The sequence below is a fragment of the Ranitomeya variabilis genome, chromosome 8 (assembly GCF_051348905.1).
Source record: "Ranitomeya variabilis isolate aRanVar5 chromosome 8, aRanVar5.hap1, whole genome shotgun sequence".
Lineage (NCBI taxonomy): Eukaryota > Metazoa > Chordata > Amphibia > Anura > Dendrobatidae > Ranitomeya > Ranitomeya variabilis.
The window spans coordinates 52,994,547-53,009,932 of record NC_135239.1 but is presented as its reverse complement, the minus strand read 5'-3'; positions in this window follow the sequence as shown (position 1 = coordinate 53,009,932).

Here is a 15,386-nt window from a genome sequence, read left to right as displayed (position 1 = left end):
ATGCCAGGTATAAATATTTATAAGCAGCATTATAACAATATAAATAGTTATTACTTCTAAATCAAGTCTAAAAACAATTATAAGTTAGATCTATTTACTATGCATAATTCCTAAACAGGCTTTTATATTCATAAACCCAAGGTCACAAAGAAATAATCTGCTTTCACCAGATGATTGTTAAAATCTTACTGTACACAATGCACAGAAAATAATATAACCATGTCAGTGTTCACAAATAAATAAAATCCAGTTTTTACTAAAAGAAGTTGTCTGGCAAAATTGGTACTGTGGCCCCCATTTACCATTATTCTTGCGCTAGAAATTTGGTGTAAACTGCACATTTTGCTTATGCAAATTATTCAAAACAAATGTATCATTTATTTGCAGCAAAAACTAAAAGATGTGAACATCTTACAATTGTGTAAAAAGAAGCTATACTTTCAGTAAGTCTAAAAATTATCCAGATGATAGGAATTTGCTAGTTTTTAGTCTCAGATTAATGGCTAAAGTAAGCCAACTAAGGGTCATACAGTGTGGAATAAAGTATTTACTCAGCCACTAATTGTGCAAGTTCTCCCACTTAGAAACATGAGTGAGGCCTGTAATTGACATCATAGGTAGACCACAACTATGAGAGTCAAAATGAGAAAACAAATCCAGAAAATCAACATGTTTGATTTGGCAAGATTTATTTTGCAAATTATGGTGGAGAATAAGTATTTGGTCATTAACAAAAGTTCACCTCAATATTTTGTTATATATCCTTTGCTGGCAATGACAGAGGTCAAACGTTTTCTGTAAATCTTCACAAGGTTGGCACACACTGTTGATGATATGTTGGTCCATTCCTCCATGCAGATCTGCTCAAGAGAAGTGATGTTTTGGGCCTGTCGCTGGGCAACACGGACTTTCAACTCCCTCAATAGATTTTCTATCGGAAAATGACACCATTTTTTTTTTACCAAAGTTTGGATTTTCTTTTACCACTTAAATAAAAAGGAACCTAGACATGTTTGGTGTCTATGAAATAATAATGACTTGGAGAATGATAATGGCAGGTCAGTTTTAGCATTTGGTGAAAATGGTAAAAAAAAAAATCCAAAAAAACATTGTGGAATTGCACTCTTTTTGTAATTTCACCGCTCTTGGAATTTTTTCCCCCCATTTGTGAGTACACGATATGGTAAAACCAATGGAGTCGTTCAAAAGTACAACTTGTTCTGCAAAAAACAAGCCCTCACATGGCCATATTGACGGAAAAATGTAAAAAGTTATGGCTTTGGGAAGAAGTGGAGCAAAAAACTTAAATTAAAATCGAAAAAGGGCAGGGTCTTGAAGGGGTTAATGATAGCTAAAATGGACATTTTCCACTTAATTTTTTTATTTTACTATTTTTTTCTAGTTGATTATTTGGTTACATTTGTAGAATTTGCTCTTCTTTTCATTACATGGGACATTATTTCATTCTGATTCTATTCCATATTGCTAACTCTATATTTATTTATGTAATAACTAGTGTTGAGCGATACCGTCCGATACTTGAAAGTATCGGTATCGGAAAGTATCGGCCGATACCGGCAAAGTATCGGATCCAATCCGATACCGATACCCGATACCAATACAAGTCAATGGGACTCAAGTATCGGACGGTATTCCTGATGGTTCATCCACCTCTCGTGTCTCCCCTTTTCCTCATAGATTGTAAGCTTGCGAGCAGGGCCCTCATTCCTACTGGTATCTGTTTTGAACTGTGATTTCTGTTATGCTGTAATGTCTATTGTCTGTATAAGTCCCCTCTATAAGTTGTAAAGCGCTGCGGAATATGTTGGCGCTATATAAATAAAATTATTATTATTATTATTATTATGGTTCCCACGGTCTGAAGGAGAGGAAACTCTCCTTCAGGCCCTGGGAACCATATTAATGTGTAAAAGAAAGAATTAAAATAAAAAATATTGCTATACTCACCTCTCCGAGGGAACCGGCAGCGTTCTTTGTTTAAAATTTGCGCGTTTACTTGGTTACGTGAAGTCCCGGCTTGTGATTGGTCGCGGCGGCCATGTTGCCGGGACGCGGACCAATCACAGCAAGCCGTGACGTAATTTCAGGTCCTGCAGGATTATAAAATTACGTTCCGGCGTTGTGATTGGTCCGCGTCCCGGCAACATGGCCGCCGCGACCAATCACAAGCCGGGACGTCACGGGAGGCTGGACACGCGCGCATTTTAAAATGTGCGCGTGTCCAGCCTCCCGTGACGTCCCGGCTTGTGATTGGTTACGTCGCCCATGTGACCACGACGCGCCCAATCACAACGCCGGAACGTAATTTTAAAATCCTGCAAGGACCTGAAATTACGTCACGGCTTGCTGTGATTGGTCCGCGTCCCGGCAACATGGCCGCCGCGACCAATCACAAGCCGGGACTTCACGTAACCAAGTAAACGCGCAAATTTTAAACAAACAACGCTGCCGGTTCCCTCGCTGAGGTCCGGGCTGCGTCGGAGAGGTGAGTATAGCAATATTTTTTATTTTAATTCTCTCTTTTACACATTATTACATTAATGTTGTTTCGATACCCGATACCCAAAACCGCAAAAGTATCGGATCTCGGTATCGGAATTCCGATACAGCAAGTATCGGCCGATACCCGATACTTGCAGTATCGGAATGCTCAACACTAGTAATAACATAAATAGGTATAGAGCAATGATGTAGTAATATATTTTTTTTACAGTGTGGTGGCTATGATGCCTATAACAATGCTTTTAGTCTAAATACTCAGAGTGTATTTTACCTTTTTATTGGATCTTTTGGGGATTGAGGCATTTTTCAAAATGCAGAATGCTTTTTTTCATAATGCTTCTGAGTCACCCGTCAGGGCAGTGGGGATACTCGGTGCTGGGTCCGTTACTTAAAGGGATGTGTCACAGTGGTGGCAACCCAGTCCGTGGCCCTGAGCACCCATGTTAAAGGGACAGTTTTTAAAGGGGTTTTGAAATAAAGGAATGTGCGTGACGCCACTTGTGGTATCCGGTCAGGGGTGACCAACTCTGCTTAAAGGAGTCCTCTGGGGTGATGTTAGGGCAGCCAGTTGGTATAACTTCCTACAGGTGAAGTAGGTCCCCAGGGCTCCCAGTGAATAGATGGAGGATGGTGAGTGGTGCAGTAACGAACGAAGAACACAGTTGTTCAGTCTTTTTACCTGGTTTACTGATGGTAGCAGGTAGCCACGGTCCAGGGCACCAGATCACAGGTACACGCAGGGTCCAGCCAGCTTGGAAGCGAGTTCAGAGTCCAGCTTTATCAGGTGGAGTTAAAAACCTTCCTTCTAGCGCTGTGTTGTTATAGTCCCTTACTGCCTATGGCTTTGTAGCAAGGTCCTCTCAGTTATCTCTGTTCTTTGTTGAAGTGGGACACAAACTCGTATGACAGGTGACTCGAGCCTTTTTACAGGGTCTCTATCATGACCCGGGCTCTATGTGTCACTGTGTCTCCTGGGTGTTAGGGCGAACAGGTGTTATATAATCCAGCTGTCCTGCCAGTTTCTGCTATGTGTCTTAGAGTCCCACAAAAGCCTCGGTCTTCCGGCTACCAGTGTCTGCGCTTTGTCAGGGAGACAGTCCGTTCACTGCTGTCCTCCCCCTGGTGTCCTTGCCTGTGCTTCGCTCTCCGGCACGTTAGCTAAAGGCTGTTCTTCCTTCTGTATCTCATTATCTAGTAGCTACAGCACTTCAGGCTGTACGGCCCCTCACCCGTCCTTCTGCCTCAGACTACTCCAGTCTGCTGTCTGGCACCAACTGTCTAAATCTTCCCAACTGCCTAGCAACTGCCTAGCAACTAATTCCTCCCAACAAGAGAGAGCAGCTCCTTTGAAGTCGGGTGTAGAGCTCACCCTTCTGGCCTGGAGTCAGAACGGTGTTGTATGTGCTGATTACCTGTTAAGAGGAATCTTCCATTGCTTCCAAGCGTGACATCACTCTCCCCATGAGGAAAGCAATGCCACTGTGACAACCAAGACCCTGGGCCGTCACACTTCTCCCACAGACTTCTCTATAGAACTTGAAATAATGGCATTTAATATATTACTAAATAACAACAACGCCAATGACATGGGGAAAAAAATGCTTGATATTCATAAAGAGTACCTAATGCTGATTTATTGACAGGGTTGGCTTCACACATATTAGACAGTTTATGACACTGAAGGTCCTTGCATAATGATTACTTTTTCACAGTTTATGCCAGTCAGGCTAAACAAATGTCCTCTTTCCCAATCCAGAAATGTTTTTATTGTCATAATAATAACGATGCCCTTGGCTTTATTTGTAAATATGGATTTGTTTTTTAAGTTTTATGCAAATTGTGCTTGAGATGGGCTAAGGAATTAATAGCTTTCGAGTATAACTGCGTGCTACAAAGATAGGAAATCTATTCATAAAACCATTATTGTACATCATTTTGTTTTATAAGGTCAAACAATGTCTTCTAAATGTGAAGCCTGTATTACTAATGTACTGAATATAATTGGGAATTCATTGTTCTGTATTTCTCTCTTTACTAAAAATTCAATTGTATAAGAGGAGAATCAGTGGAATAATCCCAACACCTTCCTAGTGAGCAGCCATTGTCTGTTCTTAAAGGGAATTTATCATTAGGTTTTTACTACCTAATGTGAGAGCAGCATAATGTAGAGGAAAATAACCTGATTCCAGTGATGTATCACTTACTGCTCTGCTTAGTGAAGATTTCATAGAAACACTGTTTTATCAGCAGGAGATTATCACTAGAGAACTAGTAATCCTGCTGTCATGTAGTCCTCCATATTCATGATCTCTTTATAACCCCACCCCCACCACTGATTGGCAGATCTGCTTATACACAGTGTAAACAAAAAGCTGCCGATCAGTGGTGTGGGTGGGATTATACATAGCTCAGCATTCAGAGAACTGTTAGATCTGCAGTAGAGAAAACAGTTTTTAATCAAAATTGCAGCAAGCAGCCCAGTAAGTGACACATCTCTGGAATCAGGGACTATACCCCAACATTATAATGCAATCAGATGGGGTAGGAAAAAACAGGCAACAAAATCTTTTTTAAGCACCCAATAAATATTAAAGTATATTGTTAATTGAACAATTGCGTTATCAGCAATCATTTAGCCGGTATAGTTCAATCTTGTCATATTCATTGACACTGGGCATCGAATGAACCCACCTTTGTGGGAATATTCTTTCAACAAAAGTTCGTCCATGAACAATTAATCTTTGTTTTCTGATTTTTGATCGATGGATTTCAGGAAATTACAAAATATACATAAAAAAGTTTAGAATTGATGGGAGGTTGTGTTTCTGCAAGAGCAGACATTGCTTACAAAATTGTTAGTCTTCTGATGGTAAAACTCTTCTGCTGAAAACTAGACCAGTTTTAATAATAGTGTCCAGTTTCTCAGATAAAATTACAAAGTACTTGTAAAAACAAGCAACTCTTTAATTTACCCCTTATTTAAATAATCATCTATGTTTTTAACCACAGAAGGGTAATTTTATAATGAACAGCTCTTTGTCTATTGTCAATTGCTTACTGGTCACCCTACAGTCCTAATGAAGCTGGTTATCTAGGCAAGGAGTTATTTTGCATACTTCTGATGCTGGATTTTATGGTGAGGATGCAGGAGAGGTTTTCTTGTGATGACCATTCCATTAAAGCCATATTTGTGCAGGTATGTCTAAATAGTAGAACAATGTACCACAACTCCAGAGTATGCTAAATCTTTCTGAAGGTCTTTTGCAGTCAAGCGGGAGTTCCCATTTGCCTTGCTATGAGCTGCTCTCACTGAAATTTTGCTTGGTCTTTCAGACCTTATCTTGACCTCCACTGTTCCTGTTAACTGAAATTTCTTAATTTATTTCAAACTAAGGAAAAGAGCAACTCAAAAATGCATTGCTATCTTCTTATAGCCTTCTCCTGCTTTGTGGGCCTCCATCATTTTCATTTTCAGAGTGCTAGGCAGCTGCTTAGAAAAACCCTTGACTGCTGTTTTTTGGCACAAGGTTAGAGGAGGCTGGGTTTTTATAAAGCAGGCAAATTTGCATCGCCTGGCCTTTCCTAATGATGATAGTGAACAAGCCATAACCATAACAGGTTAATTAAGGTCTGAACCCTCGGTCTGAGGTTAAATAAGGTCTGAAACATTATCTGAGCACAGAAATCTCCAAAGGTGCCCAAACTTTAGCATCGGCACATGTTCCATTTTTTTTAAATGTAAAAGATGAGTGTATATATATATATATATATATATATATATATATATATATATATATATATATATATATATATATATATATATATTGCCTAAAAGGAAAGGAAATGTGTCATTTTTAACTTTAAGCCTTTTAGATATCATTTCATCTTCAACTTGTTAAACTGTTCACCATAACAGAAATTTTGACCAGGAGCGCCCAAACTTTTACATGCCACTGTATGCAACATCTGTCTGTCAGTGTGCTGTCGGCGTGACAAGTATGGAATGAAATACAGCATAGAAATGAAAGAGTATAGATAGATAGATATACAGTATGTCAGTGTGATACATAACACAGGTCAACAAAAAAAAAATTTTTTTCTGGTGTCCAAAATATTTTAATGAATTTGGGGTATTTTTGGGGTGCTGATTCTGAATATGCTATCAGTTTTGCCAGATTGGCTCAAGTTTTTGAGATTTTTGGTATCTTATTTATAGCACTTGTTGGTAAATGCGACGCATCATCTCATTAATTTCTTTGGATTAGTACTTGAACTGAGCAGTTCTCAATATAGTTTTGTGTTAATTAGTGTTCTAAAAGTTTGTTCATAGCTTGATTTTTGCACTAACTTTATGTTGTTGTCTGTTTTCCAGTGAAAAGCATGAACTCATCAAGAAGAAGTTGTCTTAACGATCCAGACTCATTCTGTTACATTTGTGGTGAATACACACTGCCAAAACATAGAAGAAACATAACAGACTTCGTAAAAAAAAGTGTATTTTGCCTATTTTGGGGTTATGCTTGGGGACCAAGACAAGTTTTGGGCACCACACATAGTGTGCAAAGCATGTATCGAATTATTACGAAAATGGAGCAAAGGACAAAGAAAAAGCTTCAAATTTGGTGTTCCAATGGTGTGGAGAGAGCCAAAAAATCATCATGATGACTGTTATTTCTGTGCAGTGCAAGTGCAAGGATTCAATAAGCATAAGAAACGAAAATGGGAGTAACATGGAATCTGCAAGAAGGCCTGTCCCTCATTGTGAAGATGTGCCTGTACCTGTGTTTACCATAAATAACAGTCATCATGATGATTTTTTGGCTCTCTCCACACCATTGGAACACCAAATTTGAAGCTTTTTCTTTGTCCTTTGCTCCATTTTCGTAATAATTCGATACATGCTTTGCACATTATGTGTGGTGCCCAAAACTTGTCTTGGTCCCCAAGCATAACCCCAAAATAGGCAAAATACACTTTTTTTACGAAGTCTTTTGGCAGTGTGTATTCACCACAAATGTAACAGAATGAGTGCTATAAATAAGATACCAAAAATCTCAAAAACTTGAGCCAATCTGGCAAAACTGATGACATATTCAGAATCAGCACCCCAAAAATACCCTAAATTCGATGAAATATCTTTGGCACCAAAAATGCTGTTGACCAGTGTAATCAGTACTTTGCGTGTGTAGATTTCTGTTTGTATTTATTAAATAAATAAATTATATGGTGTGGGGTCCCCCTTATTTCTACTAACTTATTGAGGGAAAGCAGACATCTGGGGGCTGGTGTTATTATTCTGGGAAGGGACCAATCTCCATAAAGGTTCCCAGTCTATTAATAACAGCTCACATCTGCCTTTGTACCCTTTACTGGTTATAAGAAAGGGTCCCCCTTATTTTTAATAACCAGCAAAGGCAAAACAGACAGCTGTGGGCTGATCTTAATAGTCTGGGAAGGGGCCAAGTATATTGGCTCCCTCCCAGATTACTAACACCAGCGGTCAGCCACCCCAGAAATTGCACATCCATTAGATGCACCAATTTGGGCACTAAGCCTCCGCTCTTCCCACCTGCACTGGGCAAGCAGGGTAATGGTTTTGGGGTTGATGTCAGCTGTAAAATGTCCACGGACATCAACCCCAGGAGTTAGTAATGGAGAGATGTCTGTCAGGCATGTCTGTTGACATTATTAACACCGTAGTCAAAAGCAATAAACATACACACAGAGAATAGTACTTAAATTGTAAAAAGCACATCCTCTGTGTGAGCCTGCCATGTGTTACCTGTGGAAACCCTACTGACATCACCACTTGTAGAGTGAGAACTTTCTCATGCTATAAGTGGTGATGTCATTAAGGTTACCGCAGTTCACAGGCTGGCTCACACAGAGGTTACCATGAGAACAGCTGCCTGTTACACTCGTAATACTACTGCCAGTGTGTTCCGGTGGCCAAGCTGAGTGGTAACATTACTGATGTCACTGCTCACCACAACATCTGGATGTAGCAGAGTCGGGGATCATTGAGGGATGGATTTATGGCGGACCACTTTGGATTTTTTTTTAATGATAATTAATGTGTAAAAAAGGGTCAGGGAGTGCTTTTTACAATTAAAGGACTTTTCTCTATGTGTGTACTTATTTCTGTTGACTACTTGGTTAGTAATTGGGCTGTCCGACAGATGCATCTGTAGTACTAACCCCTGGGATTGATGACAGCAGACATTATACAGCTGACATCAACCCCAAAACCATTACACTTGCCAACACACCAGGGCAAGCAGGAAGAGCCGAGACTAAGCATTTTTTGGGGGTACCCCTATTTAATAGCAAATAGCCAGCCAATAACCTTTGCTGGTCTATTGCAGTTTGACAGACAGGAGAGCAGGATCAGAGTGAAGAAGATCATCCCTACTACCTGTAATCCATCTCTGCTGCTAGGACGAATTTCATGTTACATAAAAAATTTGTGCAGCAAGTTAAACCAGAGGGAGACATCTTGTGGTTGCCACTTTTCCAGTAATTATTTTTTTGGGGGATGAAAGAGAACATCATTTTTAAATTAAGTGATCTGAAAATTTTCTACTTAACACATTATCTGTCAAATGAGATCAGGTTGCCTGAAAGTACAATGACCATTTTAAAAAGTAAAATATTTTAAAATTCCAGACCTGTTATACTAGAAAAAAAAGTTTAAATAATGACTTTATGCAACAGGAACAGTGAGTGTTCTCGTGTGCTCTCAACATATTTATGGTGAAGCTGAGTGTAATGTTATGAGCTTTGGAGGCATTACAAGTAAGGTCATCTCATCTAAATAATTGTGCAGTCTGTGCTCATATGACTGTGAAATTATAAAAAAAAATAGTACTTTATGCAACTTAGCCAGCTGCTGAAAGTAAAACTCGTTCAGTAGAGGAATTTGCTCATTAGTCCTTCCATTGCTTGTGTGCCTTCAGCCATGTGGCCTTGACCTAAAGTCCGTGATCACTCTTTTCCTATAATAGAACTTCAGAGATAAAATTACATTTTTCCATCTTGGTTGCCATCTGGTACATCAAATTTTCTTTCAGCATATGTTATTAAAATATGATGAACCATCGCTTATTACTTAACTGACATACTGAGCAAAATCTTTAGCTAATACATGGACTTTTAAAGGTAGCAGTGAATTGTACTCTACAAATAACTGTGAGCACAAGGGCAAAGTGAAGCAGTTGCCATAAGAACAGCTCAGTTTGTTTGATAGGGTTGGCGGATTGCGCTAAATAAAATAAATAATAAAGCGCAATTGCAACTCGGAGTCCACAGTGCAGAGATGGAAAACTGCCGCTAGTGAACAATGACGGAACACACGGCGAGAAAATATTTGTACACACTGGGTTAAACGCCACTCAGTGTGAACAGGACTCTGAGTTCCAAACTCTGTTACTCCACAAGAAGGAACAGTACAAACGAGTACTAAGTGCTCTGTCCTGTTAAACGTCACAGGACAAGCACGTGAACTGAACTCACACACGAAACAGATGCTCTGCAACTGACCTGTGTCAATCGCACACAGAAACAAAACAGATGCTCTGCAACTGAGCTGTGTCAATCGCACACAGAAACGAAACAGATGCTCTGCAACTGAGCTGAGTCAATTGCACACAGAAACTAAATAGATGCTAAGCATAATACCCTGACTAGGGTTGAGTTTGCTCTGAAAATCTACTGTGTTAACCGCACACATGTAACAGATGCTAAGCCAAGCGGCTAATTGCCCCCACTGATGCTAGCTTCCTGCCTACATGTACAGTCCCAAAGCTTGACAGACACACAACACTTGCAGACAGAGTGGTAGAGCCACCACTCACATAGCCACACATAAATGAACTAGCGAGCCCACGTGCACCGCTGAGAGCCTTTTAAATGCAAGGCTCCTTCCCAAACACTTACGCCCAGCCAGCCAGCACATCGCACGTGGGCCAAATCGGAGCTGCCACATCACCCGGAGACGTCTGACCACCAAAAGGAAGACGCCACATCACAGACATACTCAGTAAGGTGATCTATGGACTTAGACTCGAGTGCCAGGCCGCCACTGCCTATCCCTGGTTACCATGGACTTGGCTGGAGAGCCAGTAGTAAACAAGCACCACGAGCCTGAGCAAGATGCTGGGACCGAAGTCTATGCTCAGCAGAACCCGCAGTGGACGAACTTGAGTGGGAGACTGCAGAGGCACTTAAGGCTTGGGATCTATCCCATACAGCGGGAGAATCCCGATGCCTACCATCAATGCTGCTTTCCTTGAGTTGCTGTTTTCCCTAAAATTTCCATTTAAAAATTAGCACAGGTATCTGTCACCTTCGGCACTCTTTCCTTATACTACTTTTGATAAAACTCCTCCATGGCTTTATTCACTATCTATGGGACAGCCGGAGTTAGCCAAGTTCTGTACTCAGATATCTCAGCACCACAGATAATGACTAGACTTGTCAAACACATGCACAGTTGTGCATTATTCCAACTGGGCACTTTAGAGCTTAGTTCTTGGAATCTGTGTGGATCCTGGCAATTATAATACTTAATGATCAGAAAGTTATCACCTGGTGGATTGTGATATCTTGCTAAGTTGTTCCAACACCTTGAAAGAATTGATCAACACAAAATTAGCATACCTAAAAGACTTGAACCGTTATTACATTTCTTCACCAACTCCTCCTCCTTCTCAAAATAGATGTGTGCCCTTGGGGCTCTTCTCTTGGAGCAAAGAAGTTCTGCATCATACTTAACAAATAACATCTATCCCCTTAATGATATAGTATGAGTGGATATGAATAACCCTTGAAAAATTTTCAACTGTATTGACTCACCAAATTGTCTACATATATACAGATCTCAATTTATAAATTAAGTTTGTCACTATATGGTATCATGGTAACACCTTTAAAGAGAAAAGAGAAAATGTATATAAAGGGCACCTATCACCAGTTTTTCCTAACATAAATTAAAGCCCCATATTTAACACCTCTTTTAGAGCAGTCGAGTAATCAGCATATAAGTCCCCAACTCCCTCTGCATATACAGTGCCTACAAGTAGTATTCAACCCCCTGCAGATTTAGCAGGTTTAGGGTACTGTCACACCCTGCAATTTTCGTCGCTACGACGGCACGATCCGTGACGTCGCAGCGTCGTATGAGTATCGCTCCAGCGTCGTAGACTGCGGTCACACTTTGCAATCACGGCGCTGGAGCGATGCCGAGGTTCGCTGGTAACCAGGGTAAACATCGGGTTACTAAGCGCAGGGCCGCGCTTAGTAACCCGATGTTTACCGTGGTTACCAGCGTAAAAGTAAAAAAAAACAAACCGTACATACTCACCATCTGATGTCTGTCAGGTCCCTTGCAGTCTGCTTCCCGCTCTGACTGAGTGCAGCCGTACAGTGAGAGCAGAGCGCAGCGGTGACGTCACCGCTGTGATCTGCTCTCACTTTCCGGCCGGCGCTCACAGTCAGAGCGGGAAGCAGACTGCAAGGGACCTGACAGACATCAGATGGTGAGTATGTACGTTTTTTTTTTTTTTACTTTTACGCTGGTAACCACGGTAAACATCGGGTTACTAAGCGCGGCCCTGCGCTTAGTAACCCGATGTTTACCCTGGTTACCAGCGAATGCATCGCTGGATCGCTGTCACACACAACGATCCAGCGATGACAGCGGGAGATCCAGCGACGAAAGAAAGTTTCAAACGATCTGCTACGACGTACGATTCTCAGCATGGTCCCTGATCGCTGCTACGTGTCAGACACTGCGATATCGTAACGATATCGCTAGAACGTCACGAATCGTACCGTCGTAGCGATCGTAATTGCACTGTGTGACAGTACCCTTACACATTTGGTATTAACTTGGCATTGTGACATTTGGACTGTAGATCAGCCTGGAAGTGTGAAATGCACTGCAGCAAAAAAGAATGTTATTTCTTTGTTTATTATTTTTTTAAATTGGGAAAAGTTTTTTCAGAGGGTCATTTATTATTCAACCCCTCAACCCACCAGAATTCTGTTTGGTTCCCCTAAAGTATTAAGAAGTAGTTCAGGCACAAAGAACAATGAGCTTCGCATGTTTGGATTAATTATCTCTTTTTCCAGCCTTTTCTGTCTAACACCCTCCCCAAACTTGTGAACAGCACTCAAACATGGTCAACATGGGAAAGACAAAGGAGCATTCCAAGGCCATGAGAGACAAGATCGTGGAGGGTCACAAGGCTGGCAAGGGGTACAAAACCCTTTCCAAGGAGTTGGGCCTACCTGTCTCCAATGTTGGGAGCATCATCCGGAAGTGGAAGGCTTATGGAACTACTGTTAGCCTTCCACGGCCTGGACAGCCTTTGAAAGTTTCCTCCCGTGCCGAGGCCAGGCTTGTCCGAAGAGTCAAGGCTAACCCAAGGACAACAAGGAAGGAGCTCCGGGAAGATCTCATGGCAGTGGGGACATTGGTTTCAGTCAATACCATAAGTAACGTACTCCACCACAATGGTCTCCGTTCCAGACAAGCCCGTAAGGTACCTTTACTTTCAAAGCGTCATGTCAAGGCTCGTCTACAGTTTGCTCATGATCACTTGGAGGACTCTGAGACTGACTGGTTCAAGGTTCTCATTTCTGATGAGACCAAGATCGAGATCTTTGGTGCCAACCACACACGTGACGTTTGGAGACTGGATGGCACTGCATATGACCCCAAGAATACCATCCCTACAGTCAAGCATGGTGGTGGCAGCATCATGCTGTGGGGCTGTTTCTCAGCCAAGGGGCCTGGCCATCTGGTCCGCATCCATGGGAAGATGGATAGCACGGCCTACCTGGATATTTTGGCCAAGAACCTCCGCTCCTCCATCAAGGATCTTAAGATGAGTCTTCATTTCATCTTCCAACAAGACAACGACCCAAAGCACACAGCCAAGAAAACCAAGGCCTGGTTCAAGAGGCAAAAAATCAAGGTGTTGCAGTGGCCTAGTCAGTCTCCTGACCTTAACCCAATTGAAAACTTGTGGAAGGAGCTCAAGATTAAAGTCCACATGAGACACCCAAAGAACCTAGATAACTTGGAGAAGATCTGCATGGAGGAGTTGGCCAAGATAACTCCAGAGACCTGTGCCGGCCTGATCAGGTCTTATAAAAGACGATTATTAGCTGTAATTGCAAACAAAGGTTATTCCACAAAATATTAAACCTAGGGGTTGAATAATAATTGACCCACACTTTTATGTTTAAAATTTATAAAAATTTAACTGAGCAACAAAACTTTTTGGTTTGTAAGATTTATGCATCTGTTAATAAATCCTGCTCTTGTTTGAAGTTTGAAGGCTCTAACTTATTTGCATCTTATTAAACCTGCTAAATCTGCAGGGGGTTGAATACTACTTTTAGGCACTGTATACAGTCATATGAAAAAGTTTGGGCACCCCTATTAATCTTAAGCTTAATGTTTTATAAAAATGGTTTTTTTTGCAACAGCTATTTCAGTTTCATATATCTAATAACTGTTGGACACAGTAGTGTTTCTGTTTTGAAATGAGGTTTATTGTACTAACAGAAAATGTGCAATCTGCATTCAAACAAAATTTGACAGGTGCATAAGTATGGGCACCCTTATCATTTTCTTGTTTTAAATACTCCTACCTACTTTTTACTGACTTACTAAAGCACTTTTTTGGGTTTTGTAACCTCATTGAGCTTTGAACTTCATAGCTAGGTGTATGCAATCATGAGAAAAGCTACTTAAAGTGGCCACTTGCAAGTTGTTCTCCTGTTTGAATCTCCTCCGAAGAGTGGCATCATGGGCTCCTCAAAACAACTGTCAAATGATCTGAAAACAAAGATTATTCAACATAGTTGTTCAGGGGAAGGATACAAAAAGCTGTCTCAGAGGTTTAACCTGTCAATTTCCACTGTGAGGAACATAGTAAGGAAATAGAAGAACACAAGTACAGTTCTTGTTAAGGTCAGAAGTGGCAGGCCAAGAAAAACATCAGAAAGGCAGAGAAGAAGCATAGTGAGATCAGTCAAGGACAATCCTCAGGCCACCTCCAGAGAGCTGCAGCATCAACTTGCTGCAGATGGTGTCACTGTGCATCGGTCAACTATACAACGCACTTTGCACAAGGAGAAGCTGTATGGGAGAGTGATGCGAAAGAAGCCGTTTCTGCAAGCACGCCACAAACGGAGTCGGCTGAGGTATGCAAAAGCACATTTGGAGAAGCCAATTTATTTTTGGAAGAAGGTCCTGTGGACTCATGAAACCAATATTGAGTTGTTTGGTAATACAAAAAGGCGTTATGCATGGCGGCAAAAAAACACAGTGCGTTGTATAGTTGACCGATGCACAGTGACACCATCTGCAGCAAGTTGATGCTGCAGCTCTCTGGAGATGGTCTGAGGATTGTCCTTGACTGATCTCATCATTCTTCTTCTCTGCCTTTCTGATGTTTTTCTTGGCCTGCCACTTCTGGCCTTAACAAGAACTGTACCTGTGTTCTTCCATTTCCTTACTATGTTCCTCACAGTGGAAATTGACAGGTTAAACCTCTGAGACAGCTTTTTGTATCCTTCCCCTGAACAACTATGTTGAATAATCTTTGTTTTCAGATCATTTGACAGTTGTTTTGAGGAGCCCATGATGCCACTCTTCAGAGGAGATTCAAACAGGAGAACAACTTGCAAGTGGCCACTTGAAGTAGCTTTTCTCATGATTGCATACACCTGGCTATGAAGTTCAAAGCTCAATGAGGTTACAAAACCAAAAAAAGTGCTTTAGTAAGTCAGTAAAAAGTATTTAGGAGTATTTAAAACAAGAAAATGATAAGGGTGCCCATACTTATGCA